General features: G+C 42.3%; 1 protein-coding gene across 2 annotated transcripts in view; it reads right to left on the reverse strand.

Annotated features, from left to right (window-relative positions):
* NHS (NHS actin remodeling regulator) overlaps positions 1-21,161 on the reverse strand; it is a 259,543-nt gene that overhangs the window by 133,309 nt on the left and 105,073 nt on the right. The window lies entirely within an intron of this gene.

Consider the following 21,161-nt stretch of genomic DNA (forward strand, 5'->3'; position numbering starts at 1 on the left):
TGTATCCTCCTCAACCTTGAGTTGAAGCTCACGCTCCCTGTCGCTGAAGGCAACTGCCATTTTTTCTCTGACCACCAGCATGTGATGAGCGCTTAGAAAAGTTACCTGGCTGGGAAGCACCTGCCCTGGTGCCCCCTGCTCCTGCCTGAGCGTGAGGCAGCCCGCTCTGAGCGGCGCATCGCTCCTTTGGCTCTACCCACTGCCGGGCGCATGTTATGTGAGCTGACGGAGGCCTGCACAAACGCTTTTTTTTAGAGTGTAGGTCCCTACACTCTTCTCAGGGATTTAATGGGTGCTTCTAGGTCTAGAGAGTGGCAACCATATTCATACTGGAATGAAGAGGAGAGCACAGAAGAAGAACGGAAATTGTTCAGAATAATGTGATTTTAAAGATAAATGACAAAGGGCAAACTTCATGTTTTTACAGTTTGCCAATTGCTCTTTTTGCTAGATAAAGGATGACCACTATGTTAATAAATCATGTAAGGTCTACTGTTTCTTTCTGTTAAGAAAAACTCAGTCACTGGAACTCATCAATTTCTATAGTCAAGTTAGTTTCACTGATATCCCAAGTCAGTGGATGGGGAGCTCTGCTAATAAATTTAAAAATGTCTTTTTATATTTCAAAGTCAGACTCTAAGCATTCATAACATTGGCCTGAAAAATTCATAACACATCAGGGTATTCTTTTTTTCTTTAGCGTCTGTTTTTTTAGGCACTGGGGGATACGTTGTTCAACAATTCTCTGTAACTGTAAATGTCTGAAAAGTAAGAAAAAATCTCTGAAGGCCACCGCATTAGAAGGAATGGGGACTAAATAAGGCTCATAAAAATAAGAAGATGCAGCAGTGTTGCACTCATGTAAAACCAAAACTTGATACCAGGACTCTGCCCAAGTGCACCTTAGTGCACTTAATTTGATTAGTTGTCACACTTCGTATCAAACAGTTAGTTTGACGTAATGTATTAGGATGAGACAAATGGACATGTGTGTGCCAGATATTCTGGGCCATGGATATTATATGTCCATAAATGACAGGTGTTGGCAAAACCGATGCAACCAATTTGCTGGCAACAGTTCTGACTCCTATAATGAGCTTCATGAAATGTTTTCTGCCATCAAAGGCTGAATCAATGATCAAGTCTGCCTATTCATATTCACCAGGCACTTTCTAAGAGCTTCTGCTATTTGCTTCTCCCACAGTCAAAGGAAACCCACCCGCTGTGTTCAAAGCACTGCAGTAAAGAGTAGGAACGGTTCTGCAAATAATGCAGAAAAGCTTTGTAGCACACGCTGGACCCCCTCCACTTAAAGTTACAAGGTGTAGGAGGACAAGCATCTCTTGGGCCTAATGACAGTGACAAGCCATGCTGTACGGGTGCAAACCAGAAAGCCACTCATGGCACCCCGGTGTATCCATAAGGCTGGCAGACAGAATGACTCATGTATTGGTCATGCACTGGCCTCCAAAACCCAAGCGGGCAGGCCAAAGGCATTGCGCTCCCCCACAGCTCTAACACTCAGCCCTTTCACCAGTTTAAAGCCAACCCTGCTCTCAGTCCAAGCCATGGCCCTGTTTGACTTCCCATTACATTGACATGGTCCTTCAAACCCCCATGCCCTCAACCAAACAAACTGATGTAGGATCACGACTCTCTGTGTTACTTTACATGCAGCTCTCTTTGGGGCTGCCACTGTGATTCACCAGAACTGGGGAGGTGGTGGCAGATTTTTTTATTATTATTTTTTAGCTAGTCAAGAACTGACCACCTCAGAAAGGACCTGGTTTGTTTTTAAGGTATGCCTCAATGAACATCCTTTTCCAGAAACCAGTACAATATTAGCGGTTTTCAAGGAACTCAGACATACTAGGTATGAAACCGAAACTCTTATACCTTGTTCCCTCAAAGTGGAACCTTTGCACGAAGGTTTTTATGGCCTGGCTGGTCATCAAAATAGTAGGGGAAGAAAAGGGAGGACTCACGAAAAATACACTTTTCCAATAAATCTGAGATGGTTTCACATCCCTATGGCAGACTCCTGTTGTTTTTGGCAGGCAGGACATAAAAAATAACACTGAGTCACGAATGCTACTTGCGAGTAGAATTTCCTGTGTGGGCTTTGGATTTGGTTTGTTTTCTGTTATTATTGTTATTGCTATTAGATGGAGGTTGAGGGAAGATAGCATAGGTGTATGCAGGGGGAGAAGGAGGAAAAGTTAATCTGTCGTGTCATCACTCTTTTAATTTGAAGCACAGAAACTCAGTTTTGCTATAGTGTGAGGTCTGATAATGATAATTCGTCACCACCTGAATAAATAGTCTGCAGGGCAGTTCATACCACAGTTAGCGGGAAGCGAAAAGTTCTCCGTCTGTTCTCTCTGCCAATGAGAAAGCTAACTGTGAAAAGGAAAATGGGAACACATCCCAGTGCCTCTTCTTTTAGTAGAGCACAAGGTCAGGACAAACACGGACTAGGCGAGCCCAACATACAAAAAGACGACTGCCTTGTGCAGAAATGTCTACTCAAAGGCTTTTTACAGAGGAGACAGAGTGAGAAGTAGGAGGGAAAAGGCAAAAAATTTTGCTGACACCTAGTTCCCTTGCCTGCTCCGGTCAGAGGGCTGCTGGCAGTCTCTTTCTCCAACGAGGCCCTGTCAGCTGTGGCCTTTCTGGTAGCCTCCCATTTCAAAGCTAAACATATGGCTGAATATCACTCCTGGTTGCTCCCGCCGAGCTGGGTTTGGGCTAAATCTTTGTGCCCCTTCTCCCCTCCTGCCCCTGCATCACCCTCATTGCCATATGCTCTGCCATAGACAAATGAGCCCCACTATCTTGCTGCTCTTGAATCCAAGGGAAATACTTCACCTTCGGTAACATCAAGGAAAACTACTCCTTGGCTCCTCAGTGAAGGGGAAAAATGGCAACAGATAATGGTAAGAAGCCTGTGAAGTGTTTAATGTCTTCTTCTCTTCAGTCTTTGCTAAGAAAGGTCAGCAGCAAGATGGTGTCTATGACAATTAATATCTACAAAGGGGAGTGACTTCAATCTGGACTATGGAAAGAGTAGGTCAGGAAGTACTTCAATGGATAGATGCTATTAGATCACATGTGTCTGAAATTCACACAAGGGTACTTAAAGAAATAACAGAAGCAATAATTAACAGACTCATCAGTGGTCATCTCTGAGAACTTCTGAAAGATGAGTGAAGGCTGCAAAAGAGTGAATATGACACCTTGCTTTAAAAGGGGGAGGGAAGGAGGAGCAAGGACATTCTAGCTAACACAATGCTGGAGGACACTGTGCACGACCTGGAGGACAGGATTAAAATCCAAGTTGGAAAAATAGTCTGATAATAACAGACTATAATTCAGTCTGGATCAGGGAAACCTTCTACAGGTGGGCTGCAAGAATAACTGCCCTAATACAAGACAGGGAGTCCTGGGTCAAGGGCAGTCGTACAGCAGAGGAACCAGGCGGTTACAGGAGAGCACAGGGGTGCTGTGTTGCCTCACTTAACCCCAGTCTCATAGCTGATACAGAAAACGAACAGACGGGGCAGAGAGGCTCTACCATTCACATATGAAAAAGAGTAGGGAAGGATATATCGGTATCAATGAGGGGAGATGGCTAAACACACTTAGCCTCTGTGCCCAAATGGCAACCAAAGACTGGCAAAAGATCTGGGAAAGAAATGAGAAAATAAACTGAGGATGACCATTTTCCATCCAGTGCTACAACGTAACTCCCATCTGCCCCTCTCTCTGTCTTCCCTTCTGCCTCTTTCCCTCTCTTGCTCTCAATTCTAGATGCTTTTCTGCACCACTCTTCATCTGAGGTGAACTTTCCAACTTGGTGTACTTTTTCCTTCAGTTTTCTCAAGATCATGCACATACCACAAATGATTATTCAATTTTATCCATCTCTCCAGGATGAAAGAACAAAACAGACAGCAAATTCTAGAAGTCCAGGGTAAGCTAAACAGGATGCATATTAACTTAATCATTCTATCATGGGGTTGTTTAGGTTCAATGTTTCTTTAAGTGTTTCATCCTTCAGTTGCATCAGTTTAACTCCTCAGCGCAAGTCTTTAAATTGGCCAGAAAAAACATGCTTTTACATATCTGTATTATATCAGTGACGTCATCGTCTGTTCATGTCATCAAATTAGCACATTCAGGGATTTGGGATTTATTTGTTTGGGAAGGTGAAGGGGAGGAAGAACAGCAGACCAGCAAGGGAGAAAACAACACAGCGCACTGAAGGCTTCCACAGGAGGATTTTGTCCGAGTTGAAGGAGTGAAGAATTAGCCATTAAAGAGGAACCTCAGAGGAGCAGCTGTGCCCTGTCGTAACTGGGCAGTTGCTGCAGACATCGCTGCAGTGCGGGCTGAGAAACAGGCAGCTGGCATTTCAGTGCGCAGTGGAGGACTCCACAGAGGGGGCTCTGCACCATTTTATCATTCACGATGACGTGTCTGATGTGTTAACACGAACAGGGGCAGCCACTTCATAAATGGAAATTGCCGTATCCCAAAGACCTTCCCTAGGGAATCGGTTATTACCCCACTGTGAAACACAGGCTTTTACAGGGACCACCAAACTGATCTTGTTCCCTCCCTGACTGCTATGTCACTTGCTGCTCGCCTTAGCCAAGAGGGGGGAGAGAGGTGATACTGAACCAGTGTGGGTGAAAATATGTGATCTTCTCTTTAGCTGCAAAAACAAAAAAGACTACTCCTCCTTCTCTAATTCAGATAATATGCAAGCGAGAAGGCAGTGCTGCTTCCACAGAGAGCTGAAGGCTGAAACACAAGCACAGCCACTCTCTAGGTAGCCCCAGTGGTAGTTCATCATCCTTGAAACAAAACCGTTGGCAGAAAAGGGTCTGGATTTGGAGAAACAGAAGAGCTGGGCGAGCAGCATCATGGAAGCTGAGAAACTGAAGACAGAAAAAAAAAAACACCCAAAATTGTGCTACAAAAAACAAAAGTAATGAAAGGGATGAAAATTCCTGAGAAGTCACAGAAAGCATCCACAGAAAGACAGGCTAAAGATGTATGAAGATCACAGTCTGAAACGCCCATTGGCACAAACTCAGATCAGGTGGTTTCACTAACCCAGAGGAGATCCTTAGGTCATCATGTCTCATCTTTTGTGCACCACAGGACATGAAATATTATACAAGTGTCCTTAGGTTCACGTTGCCAAGTCATACCTCAAGAAAAAAAGAAAAAAGTCTAACTGCATAAATGCATTTCTGTTCCCCTTTTCCATACAAAACACCTGACCTGTAACTACTGTTGAAGAAGCAGGAATGCTTTGCTCCCTAACTTTTTTCATTGATTCATGACACACCATGAAAGCTGATATTTGCAGTATCAAACCAAAAGTTGTAAAATAGTTGTATTTTTCTATGATTTATGCTGTACCTGGAAAACCACTTCCCTACCACAAAGAGTTTCTCTAACAGACAACCATACTGGCAGGCATGTTACTTGGTCATCAAGTTAATCTTTATCTCATGTTCTGCATATGGATATGGATTTCTTCTAAATTCCCCCTTTTTTTTTTTTTTTTTTTTTTTTTTTGAGGGGGAGAGGAGGGAGAAGCTTTTCTTAACTGCTCTCCAAAAACTGAGCAAAATCCTTTATAATTTTCTTTTCCAACGCATCTTCTGTGCCAAAAGATGAAAGTGATAGCCTGCAGTCTGGGCCTGATTCAGCAAGGTATTTAAGAACATGCCTGACTTTTTAAGTACCAGTAGCTTGACTGACTTCACTGGAATGAATTTTGTGCTCACAGTTGGTCATATACACCTCAATGAACTCAGGTCTAAGAGATTTATTTTTACAGGCACCAAGTATGTTCAGACAAGTTAATATGTGTATAAACAATCTACAACTAGAGATATGTGACAAACATCAACCTGTATCTGTTAGTCAACTCAGTCCTGAAAAAAAGACTTTTTCCTCCTTACATAGGAAAAATCTGCATGACCTTGCAAACTGGTCATGGTGGAAAAAAATTGAAGCACGTCCCTGTAGCACGTTTCTCTCTCTAATCCCAGCCTGATTTAAACTAAATATGGGTGAGTCAACAGGCAATGATGTAATTCTCCTGAATTTTACCTATGGACTCAAGATTTTTTCCCTTTAGCCTCTTGATGCTTGTGGAAGTAGCCTGTCTCTTTCACAGAAGTTGCCAGCTGTGGCCTGCAGCCTATTTCAGTTATGATAAGAGCTGCTTTTCCCCCCTCTGCTTATCCAGCCTTTTCTAAATTACAGGAAGGTTTGTAGGACTTACTCGTTCTCCCAGCACTCAAAGTTACTTTTAGTGTCACTGAGTATCATGTTTAAAATCTATATATAAACAAGAAGAAAATGAGGAACAGGAGAAAACAAAGAAGGAAAAATACAGTTTATGATGCTGCTTAATTTGATCCTCTTCAGGAAGCGTCCTGTCTTAAAAACAAGAAGAAAAAAAGAAAAAAAAAAAAGAAAAAAAAAAAAAAACCAACCCAACCAAATAAAACATTCATCATGCCCCAGATAAGATCAGGAGATGTCAGGGAAGCGATGCTGTTCCTAGGGGCACAAGCCAGCAGCCCGCTGCAAGAGGAGAGGCAGCGAGTGGCTGGCTCCTTCCCCAGAGGCCCGGAGCACAGTGAGGAGCTCCCCACCCAACCGCCGACGGGGACACCACTGGTGTCCCTGTCACCCTCCGACTCCCGCACCCAGGGCTCCCCATTTGTCTCCCGCACTCCTCTGCATGCCGCCGCCAGTGCACTCATCTCCAGGAGACACCACCATCTGCAGAGACACTGGATTTCTCTTCTATAGGTCTATCTCAGACTTAAAGACAAATGTAGGGAGAAAGCCTATTTTGCTTATTTTTTTGTCTTTCTTCTCTGGCTTCTGAGGAAATGGAAAAAAGAATACCCATCCTTTCTAGGGAAAGACAGTAGAGAAAAATGGTATGATCTGGACTGACAGAATTTGAAAGACTCAGTCTTGGGTAAGAGAGGGCAGGACAGGGGAGAAGAAAATAACCAGGCCCATATTTTATAGCTTGTGCTAATCTGTGGATATCCATGTGGTGCTGAGCAGTGAATTACAAACATTTTTCACACTGCATGCTTTCCAAGCTTTCATATGGGAATTAAGCATGAGTTAAGAAATGAGAAGCTGCTACCAGAAGCCTAACTAAAATTGCCCTAGTGAGGTATAAAAACTAAGCTTTCCTCTTTGCAGCTCACCTAGATGCCGGTTCCAAAAGGATCTGGAAACATTATGGTGTTACATTTTTAAAGGAAATAGTTCCATTGTGGCCCAGAACAATTTGGTAGCAAGTTAAGTTACCGGGTGTCACATTTGCTATTAGCTGAGTGCCAGTAGATTACGCTCTTGCTGAAAGTACACATCTCAGCGTTTTCAAAACCATGCTCACAACCACTTCCCCTCCCTTCCCACAAAACGTAACGATCTGAAAAACGGTGTGCTGTGGTGTGCTGTGCAACGACTACCAGATTCCACCCCAGAGATGGTCCACATTTCATGGGCAAGTTATTCTTGAATATGCAAGTGGCAATGTCCTCTGTGAGATGAAAACGACTGCCTTTAAAAATAGCATTAAACATTCAAATGTGCTCAGTATTCCTGTTCTGTTTCCATTTATTCCTTTTTCTGTTCTCCCTCTTGCTTGTGCATGTCCATGCATGGAGTCAGCAAACCCCAGAATGGAGTCTGTTGTAATAATAAAATTAGTGTTCACCTTCCTCTCAACAACAGAGAGACAGTACCTCTTTTGCTATTTCTTACCCTAAAGCTACCAGAACAAACACACCCTTTCATTGTCTACAAAGAGGGCCAAAAAAGAAGTATGTACTCGCATATTCTGGAACTAAATGCTCCAGGGGCAAATAAACAGAAATTCAGTGCATGGCAACCTGGAAAGCAGCTGAAATGAAAAAGGACATGTGATGCTAACTTCTGTTTTTTTCCTCCCTTATCAGGATCGGCTTGTACTTCTGATGCACCCTGGGAGAAGTAGCTGTGCACTGTGAAAATAAACGTTCGTGACAGACTGACTGATGGCGTATATTGCAGGATAGTCTCAGCACCATGTGAGCACTAAGGAGTAGGCACAACATCACTGTGCATTTCTTCAAGCATTTTCTGAGCAGACAAGGAAAAGCGACACAGTGAAGGATTTATTGACTTAGGTCCACCCACTATGAATGTTTTTACTAATCCCCACAGAGTACCGTTGAGGGATTTGGGGGTCGATTTATCTATTTTCCTCCAAATCATCCTGACGTCTTGTTCCTAGGTTATCTTCACTGAGAGATTCCCACATTCAACAAGAGCAAACCTATGCTGTTGAATTACTGAAACACAGATTTAGCAGAGGCCAGTCTGCCATGCACCTTCACAGCCACAACATCCCCTGGATGAGTAATACGGCAACTTCCTCCTAGATTTCCACCAGTGAATGAAATCATTGCATTGTCTTCTCCCCAGACTTTCAGATCTCCTTATAGCCATCATTCCAGCTCTGCACTAACACAAGAACCAGCTACTCTCAAAAGCCTCCAAAAATCTTGCAAAAATGGCTGAATCCACACAGAGTCATGTGCAAACACTCACAGACAAGGTACACTGTAAGCAATCAGTGTCTTAAAATTCAGTCTCACTTGCAGCCAAGCTAAATTGGGCCAGTGCATCTTCTCCTTCCAGCTCACGGTCAGCTGGATATACATCAAGTACACAAATAAGTAAGGACAGAAATCAAAGAAGTGCATGGTTTCAGGGGGCCAGAGTCTGACATTAAACTCCCTGAGCTGTGTGCATGCTGCAAGTATTTAGGCTCTGAAGTGAGCAGGTATGGACAGAAAACAGAGCCAGTACTAGCACATCTTTCGACAGCAATGACATTTGTTTTTTACGTCATTGGATTTGGAATGGGATTCGGAGGGAAAAGGAGAGAAAGGAGTGGTGAATAAAAAAAAATAAATAAAGGGAAGAATTGAAAGGCAGATATAAAGCAAATTGTTACATCTCCGAGGACCCAGCCACAGACCTATTCAGCAGTGCTCACATTTGCTCTGTTGGAATGGGAGGAGATTCATCTTACTTTATTACGGGCATCCACTTGGATTAAAGGTTTTTATCGTATTTAAAATGAAACCAAATGAACAAAATTTAAGGCTGAGAGGTCTGCGGCTGAGCTGTTGCTGCCAGAGTAGCTTATTCTTTGAGGAAAAAAAAAACAACATCCACAAGCAACTGTAAAAAAAAACAAACATAGTATGAGAATACACAGAGGGCACAACTAAGTGCAGCAACATTCCTGGAAACCTTTACGGTAAAACAGCAAAGACGCTGCAATTATCTATATAACCATATGGATAAAATCCATGCCACAAGGCTAGGCAGGGCTCGTTATATTGCATCCTCTTTTTTTTTCCTTTTTCTTTTTTTTGAAATGAAGACAGAAGATGACTGATAGAATTTGCTTAAAGAAACTTCACATTAAATCTACAAAACTCACAGCTGTGTTTTATATAATTAGATAATTGCCACATGCAATTGTCAGATGGTATGGATCGGACATATACTCACTGATCAACCTAAAATCTTGCACGAAATTCTCTTGTTCATCTGATTTCCTTCTTCATCCTCCCCAAGCCAGAAAAAGAACTCACTTAGCACAAAAAGAATATGAACTGTATTGTATCAGGCTGAAACTGAAAAATGAACATACAGTCTCAGAATTAGAAGTTGAAAAGTTTCATTCAGAAAATCTGAAAATGACATATTCTCTTGTTCAGAAAACGTTGCAATGAAATATTCTGACTTTTTTGAAGCTTCATGTCCTCCCCTATTTTTTCTGTTAAAAATACTCATAAATTTAACCCATTTTCTAGAAGAGTTTCAGTCCCGCTGGAATTTCATTTTTGGGAGAATCAACCACGTACTAACAAAATGCCCCTAGTTGTATTATCTTTCTTAAGTTATTTTTGTTAAAAATATAACACTGTGCTTTGTCCATTTTGCTGCTTTTTAAAAAACATTATTTAATCTTATCTAACCTTCATTGGATGCATCAATCTTCTCAGGTTGCTTTTTATCACTAGCATGCTTTAGAAGTGAATCTTCCTGTTGTCCCAATGGTTTAGGAGCATGCAAATTGGATTTTTTTTCAATAAAACTAGAGTGCTTGAGGAACACATCAAGTATGTTGCAGGTGTGAAAGGATGTCCAATCTGTGGGGCTAAGTCTAGTAAACCTCTGGACCATGCAGCATGGAGCCAAGTTAGCAGTATTAATTTTTCTATGCGCCTGTTCTTGCTGCCCTACTCTACTGTCCAGCAGACAGAGTGTCCCCATGGGATTTCCATTCTTAGATTTCAATATGCTTTACTAACCTGGGCTCAGTGTCACCATCTCTACTTTACACATGCAGAAAATATGGCCGGTACAGTGCATTCGTTATTGATACTTTCATAGGAGCTCACTCATTTTGCACACATCATGGTTAAATGAACAGCAGGAGAAACTATTGGTAGGAAATGCCCAGCTTTGGGTGGTCTAAAAGCTAGATCCCTAAGTCTGACCTGGTCAACTTAGGGCAACAGAGGCTTTCAGAAGGTCATATATCTCACCCATCTTAAACACTTACCACATGGGAAAGATGAGACTTCCACAGACAGGCAACTGATCATAACAGAAACTGAGATAATTAGATTAGATTTAGGTGTCCAGCTTTTACACACAGATCAGGATCTGGTTTTCAGATAGGCTCAGTCTCTCAGAAGAAGGGATTTCCAGGACAGCGCTGATTGGCCACAGTAAACAGAAACTCTCTGGATTGCGAATCACAGGATGGCTGAGGCCTGAAGGCCCTTCTGGAGATCATCTACTTCAATTCCTCTGCCCAAAGCAGTCGAGTTTTGAGTATCTCCAAAGATGGAAACTCCACACCATCCCTGGGTAATCTGTTCCAGTGTTCAGCCACCCTCACAGTAAAAAAAGATTTTTCTTATGTCTAAATGGAATTTCTCATATTTTGATTACTGCTAATTGCTTCTTGTCCTTTCATTGGATACCAGTGAGAAGAGTCTGGCTTTATTTCCCTTTCATAGTCAATATATTGCTGTTTAGATTAAACCAACCAATCCATCTTTAAATGTGGAAATATTCTGGTTTATTCTGATGAGCAAGAATTCAGTCCCAAATGAATATATCCTGTTAGGTTTTTCTGATTGGCCCATTCAATTCTAAGACAAAATCAAACATCCATTCTCTCAAACCTCAGTATCAACCTCCAACTGATTGTGTTTAGAAACTTCACAATTACAATGTTTATTCATGATTCATAATCTGAAACCCAGTGATGAAAGACTCAATGAGGCACCAATAAACCTCTATTTATGTAGTTAAAAGTTTATTGCAAAACCCATTCCAATTTTCATGACATTTCTGCTCATAACTTTCTGCAATCCATTTCATCATTGACGTGTGTGCATAGACAGAGGAAGAGAAAGAGAGACAGAGCGATAGCATTTTTTACGTTTAATCCCATGTAAATAAAACCTAAAATTCAAATTGACTTTGCAGGCACAGGCTGTAAGATTCGCACAATGACTGAAAATATGTATGCAGAAATACACTTACATGAAATTGTGCAGATGTGAAACTATGGTATAGCATTAAGCATACATTTTGAATTTTTATTTTCTTTGATTTGTCTTAAGAGTCCAATCAAAGCTCATATCCATATCCAGTCCTCCTTTGACAAATTATGGTTCTATCAAATTAAATTGTGTGTGTGCATTTTTACCTTTGTTTTCTTCATATATTACAATCTAAAAGCTTGTTCCTGAAACAAGACAAATTCAAAGAGTGTGTGAAAACAGCTCTTAACCAACAGGAATTTAAAATGCACATGAGGTCAAATTCTTATGGTGGTAGTTATGATGGATACTGCATGCCGGACTGCTAGTAGTATTGATTTTAGAAAAGCAGAGGAGGAGGATAGGAGAAAAAGCTATTCCAATGGTTATAAAAAGGTTTCCTTTGAAATGTGGTAGCCACCTGCCACAAGGAGCTCAAAAGAACGGCCTCTTTTCTCTTCCACCTTTATGAAATCCACTGGATTTCCACCCTGATCAAGTAGGCAAGTCTCTTTTGACAACTTTACGTTTGACAAACCGGAAGTTAGAACAATACAACAACTCTAAGAAGAACATCTTTTTAACGGATTAAACCCTGCAACATCATCTCCTGGCTACAGCTTCTATGGAGGGACTGAATCCACTATGAGAATTCCCCCAGGCAATGAGAGCTTGTGCCCTTAAACCCTCATGATTGTCTCTAGCAGCAAATCATCTCTTGGTGAGACATGTCAAAAGCTTCTGGGCTTTGCAAACAGGTGCAAACCCAGGTGATGAGTACTGTAAAAGAGATAAAGTTGCACATATTTAGGTAGTCAAGGCCATCTGTCAAGCCAACCAGTAAAAGCATTTTTCACATTGCACGTGCCAAATGCAGGCTGAAAAGCCCTTAGGACCCTCAAACATAGCATGTTCTACCTGGTAAGTTTTAAAGATTGCCCACAGAATAATTACTTTTTCTCCTGCAGAGCGTTACCTTCATGATAGAGAGTGCCAGGATACTTCCAGCACAGAGCACTGAGGAGCTGAGTTCTGACCGGGTGGAAGTCTGCCAGGCCAGCACCACTGCGCAGTTCTGCAGAAGATGCCCACCTTGCTGTCCTCAGTAGGTGCAGAAACAGGGAGAGGGGAAGAGGGATGTTATGTTACACATTGGCAGCTGGCACTTGAAGGCTGAAAAGCTCCCTAAAACTTTTAAAGGGTGACAATGCATTCCAGCAACAGGACAGGCCTCATTCAACCTGAATATCTGAGGCTGGGACTCATCACCATAAACATGTCAAACAAATGGATAGATTATGGTTTGTGCAATGATGGCACAAGGCAGGATTCACTGTCTTCCATAAAACTGGATACTGAGCTATGTCCAGACCCTTGTTTCAGTGATGGAGCAATTGCAGCAAAGAGGCTGCACATCTGGGGATGTTCTTCACCTGTGTATTGACTCCATGTCCAGGTCAGACCAGAATATGCTCTATCTTGTTCCTTCCCTGCTCCTAACACACAGAGACCTTCATGGAGACAAGTGGACTATTACATATAATTATTCATGAAAATAAAAATCAAAGTAAGAATTAAAAGATTGGAATAAGTCCACATAGGGATTGAATTAACCTCAGGAAGTTTATGAAATCATGCCTCTTGAGAAAGAGGAGGATCATAAGCTGATCCACCAAAATTTGCACTCTGAAAATTGGTCCTAGCTGAGAAGAGGAGGGGAAAAAAAAAGAAAAAGAAAAAAAGGAAGGAAAAGCTATTCCACTTCTCCCCAGCTCCTCCTTTCTCCCTTTGTTTAAGGAAGCCCAGCCAGCTGCCAACAGCCTTTTTCCGGCAATTCTGCAGCGAGCTCATAACCAAAAAGTCAGTTAAAAGCAGTCATAAACAGTTTAATGCTGGTCCTAATTTGCCAGCTCTTGGAGTGACTGACTGATAAGGCTGTGCTCAGCCTTCTTCCAGTGCTGAGATTGCCAGTAAGCTCAGCAACAAAAACAGAAGTAGCATTTTGTCTTCTATTTGTCTTGTTCCCCGCCCTGTTTATATATCTGTCTTTCAAGCAAGGAAAGATTGTTACCAAAAACATCAGCAGTTACTACTCCAGCTTGTCTTGGGTGACTTCTCCTTCTGACAAGATGGCCTTTACTGCTGCATTTAATGCCAATTCAAAGCTCTCCAACAGGGTTTTCCTTGCAAACCTTCACAGCTGAAGCAAAACAGAATACAGTTCAGAAGCAAAACAGGAGATTTGGCCATACAATACCTTTCAGAGACTTTCAGCTGTTCCCCTTCCTTTTCATCTGTATCTTTAACAACATGATATTGTAAAGTAAATGTTATGTGATAATGTGAAGTCTTTATAAGCAAGAGATTTTAATGGAAGTTGTTGGATAGATGCCCAAGCAGGCAGAGTTTTCTGTGCTCAAACTCTCAAACCTCGCTTCACCATTAAACACCAATCTACATCAAGGTCACGTTAGCACCTTTGACTCTAGGGATCCAGCATACTCTGTTAAAACAAATACAGCTTATCTGTCAACTAGGATGTTTGCTTTCTTCCAGATCTAGAAGCTTTTAACCTCTTGGCAATGTGAGAGACTCAAAAACTTATATAGGAGCTCTCAGGATCACATCACAGGACAGTAGGAAAGACTTTTAATAGAGATCCTTGTTCAGTATGATAATTGGGGAGAATTATACAGGCACATCATGAATCTAATTCTGTTGCATTGAAGCAGATAGACTGTCCCCAAGATGCACAACTTTATAAAGAAGCCCTAGCATGCCTTACTGTTGAGATAAATTATCTCAAAATAACGATTATTCTATTTATAAGAAGATTTGGGGCTGGAGTCACTCTCAGGGTCTGGCAGTGCAAAGCCATCATAAACATATTTGGGGAAACAGCATACAGCCCAAGCATCCTTTCTCTTGGCTGATTCCCATCTGCTTGATGTGACAACAATTTGCATCTGTGGGTAACCAGAAAATGACACAGCAGACCTGAGACTCCTCTAATTTATGCCAATAAACACATTAGATCTAGGTCAACTCCAAGCTTCAGATACATAACAGGAGCTCCTATACACTTTTGGACCATATATTCTTCCACTGAACCTTGCACAGCTACACTGGCAAATCCCACATTTTGTTACTGTTGTTTTTGTAAGCCTCTAATAATGTCCTTTGTTAGCTCTTCACAGACAAGATGGTTGGTTAGCTCTGGCAGCTGGCTGTAGGTTTTGAGATTCCTTATATGCTGTCCCTGCCCTCAAAAGCAACTGTCACCTTCCACTGCATGGGAGAAGCAGCCACCCAGCTCCTGACCGCAAGCAGACAGCATCTTTTGATTCTTCTGGCACAAATAATTCCAGTCTCTCTGAAGGAAAATAAAGTGTGCCACAGGTTTGACAGTTTGAGCACAGAAAACTGCCTGCTTGGGCATCTAGCCAGCATACTGGCCACCAATTAAACCGTTCTATTGTAAAAATGCAGATAGAAAATGTAGCATTTTTATACACTAAATAACATTAGGTAGCCTTTGAGACTAGCTTTTGAAGAAAATGGCCTTTTGGAGCTCAGTGAGTTGCTATTCAGTTTCCAAGTGGAAGTGCTATTGAGAAGGAGCTAAGGCCCACTGGAACCAAAACGAGGGATTCCCATGCCGAGCTGCCTGGCAGCAACTCTGAAGCACTGCAGATCAGTTAGGATGAAAACATCATGCGGGATGTGGTTGGAAAGAGGGGGCATTTTCAGTGGTCACTGCCCTTTGGTCATGAACATATTTCTCTTATTTCTGCTCTCATTTTTCACCACTGCTAAAAAAACAGTCTCTCAAATGCCCCATCTTTCAAGCTGGTAATATTCTTTGTGATCAAAATTAAAAAGAAAAGATGGAAAATAGTCTGTTTTTTAGGTTGGCAACAACAGCTGCCTTCTGGTTGGCAACAACAGCTGCCTTAAAATGCTAACCTTTTATCAAGTGACTTGTTAATTCCTTGGAAACCTTGTATCTCTGAAATACCAACTTCCCTGAAAACATTTTCTTCCACTTCCTTCTCTGACAGGGGTAAAATTACTTCAACAAGTATTTCTCCATAAGAGATGAAAGCTGGAGATCAGTGGGATTTCCACATCTGTATTTGGTGCCTTTTTTATATTGAACTGTGAGATGTAATTTTGATTCGGGCCTCCCTGAAATTACAAAGTTATTTGTGTTCTTTGATATAGTAAGGAGTAAGAAATAAATCAAGTGGTTCAAGCGAATATAGCTAAGGTCTTATCTGAACAAAAATGTTATGTATAGCAATTCTCAGGCATCCGATCTGAAATATGTGCATGTGCATGCACTCTGCATATTTATGCATACATATACGAACTCACACTACTCTCCCAGTTAGCCTAGAAGTAACAGAACCAGGATGGATGTAGCAGTGTAAGATCCCATAGTCCCTCTGGAACAAGATTTCCAAGAATGTCCTTTAGTGAAGTTGGAACAGAAAAACTACCTGGAGCCGGAGACTCGTGAAACTGTCTTACAAGAGGAGGCTAGAAAGGTTTAACTTCTTTAGTTTTCCATAATGAAGGCAGAGAGAATCTATAGATACTTTCTCTAAATTCCTCAGGGTAATAAAAGTCAAGAATAAAGACAGGCCACTGAAGCTGGCTTATGAATGAGTTGTTATGAATTACTCAAAACAAATTTAGAATAAAACTAGAAGCTCCCTAAGTTTTAGAGCACTGAGATACTGTAAAGTCTTCAAAACAACCCAGAAGATCCTTTTCACTACTATTTCCCATATTTCTGCTATTTCTCTTATAGTCATCTCCTAGCTATGTCTGGCCAGCCCTTCCACCAGCAGGGTTAATATCCTACTGCCACGTATAACTTATGCCATCTCAAGGTCAGAAGACTATCTTGACATCTTGAAAAGAGGCATTTTGTTTCAAGAGGAAAAAGTGTGTTTGTGAATAACTGGGTTGGTTAGAGAATGTGGCTTTCCAAGGGTGAGTGTGTGGTCTCTTGGTGCTCCAAGAAGGCATCCATGTCCACCACAAGCATGAACAGATGAGCTGTCTTGCCTCATTGAGATACAAGCCAAGAATGGGGTGATATCTTTGATCTCTGGGTTTGGAAGAGATCAGGCTGACTCTTGGATGACCTCTCAAAAGCATCCAACTTCAGGATACAGACTGTCCAAATAGTCCCTAAATCTTACCACTTTTAATAGAAATAAGTCTTACCTAGCAGGTTATTTAAAGGACAAGATTTGGATGGCGTACTTGTTTTAGATCTGCATTTGTTTCTCTACTGCATCACATTGTCTTCTTTCCTTCATTTAGACAACATATAGTTCACTGATAACCACGACTGTCACGGTAAGTAACATCTTGGTAGTCACTCACTCTGTGAAATTTGAATGTAAGGAAGATGGAAAATAATTTCCTCTACCAAATAAAAGAAAACAAAACCTATTTTAAATCAAAGCTCTCTGAGAATAATCTGATTTGCAGGAAAGTGAGGCAAAATATTTTGCATTGCTAATGCCTGTGAAAGAAGAGCACTATTTGAGACTTGGTGAGAATCATCTGTAAGCTCTGTATGACAGGACTGACCTTCATTCTGTGCATCAACAATTCCCGGCCTTTTCGTGGCTCCTGCTCCATCCTGAGGGCTCACATACGCTACAGTAGATATTAAGAGTCATTTATTTAAATTCCTGCACCACGGTGCCCTTCCTTATCCAGCCCCTGTGAGGGTCCGTGTATTTACCTCTTCAAGGTGTCTGTGTTATCTTTAGGCACGCACAAGGCAGTGAGAAAGGCACACAGACAGCAGTACCATTGGATGAATAAATACAAGCATGCACGTATGTGACTGCCAAATCTCTTTCCCTCCCCCCTCCTTCTCTCGTCCTCTCTCTTCTCTGCTAGCCACCACCAAAACATTTGTTATAAGGCAGAGAAGCTCTTAAACTTTTCACATGGACCCATTGTAAAAGACGATGCTCTGGAGACTGCAGCTTTCCAAGATTATCCGCAGAGCAAGCCCCGTGGGTCAGGTCTTCCCCGGCACCTTGCTTGCATGCCTCTGCCTCGCAAATCCACAGGCTCCCCCAAAGGGGCAAGGCACAGGTTGCCCCCAATCTCTCCCCACTCAGGGCTGGCGGAGGATACAGCTGCCCGCTTGGAGCAGCGAGAAACCAAGCACTCAACCTGCCACGGTCTCCACCACGACCCTGGTCATTCGCAAATATGTTTTCACCCTTGGAACAAAATCCCGAACTCTTTGCAAGCCGGCTCTGTCGCCCTCTCCGGCACCGCGCTCAGGCAGCACCCGCCTGGGCCTTGTGCGCATTGTGTCCCCGCTCGCTTTTCAGCAATGTGCTGCGAGCAGCTTTGCTTTTGTTTCCCCGGCTGATCCCTCCATCTGCTCGGCGACTGCACCGATTCAGCAGTCGCGTTCCCGTCTCCCGCTGCTCCGTGCCTCGGCGCCAGCCCAGCCATTGTCTCTCCCAGAGCAGTCAATAGCCCCAAACAAAAGTCCCCAAAGCTGGGTAAATCCTTCTGACATCAGCCCAGCAGCGAAAGGAGCTGAACTTGGACTTTTTCCTCCCTACCCGGCTCTTTGGGAATTGTTCAGCTATGCTGACCTCTCATCAAAAAAACACGGGAACAAAGAGCAGGCCTCATGTACGCTTAAATAGCCCTCCAGATTCACGCAGAGGCTCACCAAGAGGCTGGCGAAGCTGCGCCAAGCCCTTCTGGGCTGTCTCAGCTCAAAAATAAACAAATAACAATGCAGGAAAGGCCTTAGTACTGACCAGGAGTTAGATTCCCAGTGCACTAGATTATCTCCGAGCAGGGACATTGCCATAGCGATTCCGCAGTACGTTTAAAAGCACTTACAAGAAACACAGGAGGCACGGTACCCTGCAGCTCTAGGGGCATCCTCTTAAGCCACAACAGCCAATAACTGATCTACAGTGTTCATGTGCAATGGCATCACTGCATTTTCTACAATAATAGATCAAAGCACAGCCACACAGCCTCCCTATGCTCATCCTTCATTTCTTTTAAACAATAAGAAAACATATGATGGAAGATGAGGGGTTTGTCTGCAAACTACAGTTCTTTGTTGCAGAGAAAAAGGCTATAGCACTGCAGGCCAGGGAAAGCACCTGGACTACACACAGGGCATGCAGGTATCACAGCACCAGGCATGAGTCTCCTCACACTGTGGGGATGAAACTTGGTCAGAAGACCAAAGAGACTGAGCTTTTTTCCTTTGCAGGTTTCCTGGGCAAGAACTGCTAACTACGTCATGCTGTTCCCGTTTAAGTTCACTGGAGACACGGATTGCTGGTTGGCCTCAGGTGAAGATGCATCTCGAGAATCACCCTCAACTACAGATGTTTTACAAGCACTTGACCAAACTACCCAGTCTACTGAAGCTACTTATTCCCTCCGAAGCCCTCAGGACCCTGAAATATCCTCTGATCTCACTTTTGCAACAGGGCCTGTGAGCTCTCCCACGACTACCAATGCAATGCACTGGGAACAACCCTACAATGGCACAGCAAGGTGAGCCTGGGGGAGCACTGCCAAGGGCAGGAGCAGGGAAGGTCCTGGGGTGGCCGTGACAGCCTTGCTGGCAGTGCTACTCACATGGGTCACCTGCCTAAGGCGAGTCAAGCCCACTGAAGCCCACGGACTCTGCTACTGTTGGATGAAGGTACCATGGAACATCACAGCTCGCCTTTCTCCTGTGAATGTGGGGTTATTGCTCATTTCAAATTGAAAAATGTAATGTAGGGCTTTCCCTTACATTCTTCTGCTGTATGCATTGCATGATTGATGGGGAAGGCATGAGATAAACAGCGCTCTGAAGAGCCAAGGGAGCTACTTTGCCATGTAATACATCAAAAACCCTAAGAAAATTGGAGCACTTTAAGTGAAAAAGTAGTCACTAGCCTGGATTTCAAAGAGAAGAAAGAAAAAGAGAGGAAAGGATGTTCATTAAATCAAGTAAATTCAGACCTAGCCAGGGACAAGATTGCCAAGTTCATAAACAAATACTGTGGTTTGCTTTAGATGATCCAGTCATCTCCCTCCATAGTCACTGAGATTGTGATGATGCTATTCAGTCATATTTATGAAGCTGTGATTGAAAGATAGGCAATATTCTCCAAATTAGGAGAAGGAAAAAAAATTACAAAAGCCCTCATGGGCTCCGTAGCCCTTTTCAGACAGTGCTCTGATCACAAAAGCTTCTCATAGTTGGTGACAAAAATAACACATTCTTCATGTTTACAAAATGACAGCTTTCAACAAAGAAAGTTAGAGCCCTCCAGGGTAGACAGTAGTTTGAAATATTTCCTCAATGAGCAAATTCAGCTTTTCTCTGACCTCCTCCTGACGTGGCCAGTGTAAACTTTCCCAGTTTTCTGTTTGTTTTCCCTTGGAGAGTGTCATGCCTTACAACACGAACATGAAATCCCAGGATTCGACTTCATATTGTGTTTGGCATCTTTTTGCTGGGACCATTTTTGCCATCCTAATATGAAGTTTCCTGCAAAAAACTTCATATTTGTGAAGTTTTGGTGGCTTGCGGTCATTAGTATGCCATGCACATTTATTTATTTTTATTTATAGACAGCTCACCTTCATGTTTCTTGGGGTACTAATGCTGCTCAAAGGCTTCAAAGAATATTAGCACTTTCAGCGCTACTTACTTCTGTGATTTGTTTTCATCCTACATAAAGATGAGAGAGGACTTTGAGTGTTTTTTCTCTGTGTATGACACATGTTAACAATGGGTATTTGCATAAGAAAGCTCATGATTTATATTTTGATTTTCAATCTATAGCCAAGATAAGCCTAACCAGAGATCATCTGAGGAAGATAAACATTTACCCCATTTTTCTTCTGACAAGCTGAAAAACATCAAAGTTCAAAATACATTAAAAGGGAGGATGCAGCCTTCCCACACTAGATTTATAGGCTACATTTTTAGAAATGGCCTTCACATTTCCCTTCTTTCTTCCCCACCCCTCCTTTTCTGTGCAAAAAAATCCATACAGCAAGGATCTTCTGCTCATGATTTTTTTTTTTTTTTTTGTAAAGCTCTCAGCACTTTTTGGTGGTGTCTGAATAATTAATCATAATACATTTGTATATGGTTAGGGATGCAGAACTATTTGTACCAGAAAACAACAATATGGACATGCAGAGAAACCTTGCACATCCTTTTGGGAGGATGCCTGGCTAATGGCAGACAGAAACACAGCTTCTCTGTTCAGTATTGTCTTCTCAGAAGGAAAAAAATATCTTAGCACTCAAAAATTTTTATGTGGTGGTTATTACATTACGGGTACCTTAAGCCCTAAGAGCATGAGCTTGGACCTCGGGAAAAAAAATGTTACAGCTATGATGACATGTGAGATTTTTTTTCCCTCCAACCTATCTCCTGAAAATAATAATTTTGTC

This window comes from Rhea pennata, chromosome 1 (assembly GCF_028389875.1).
Source record: "Rhea pennata isolate bPtePen1 chromosome 1, bPtePen1.pri, whole genome shotgun sequence".
NCBI classification, from domain to species: Eukaryota; Metazoa; Chordata; class Aves; order Rheiformes; family Rheidae; genus Rhea; species Rhea pennata.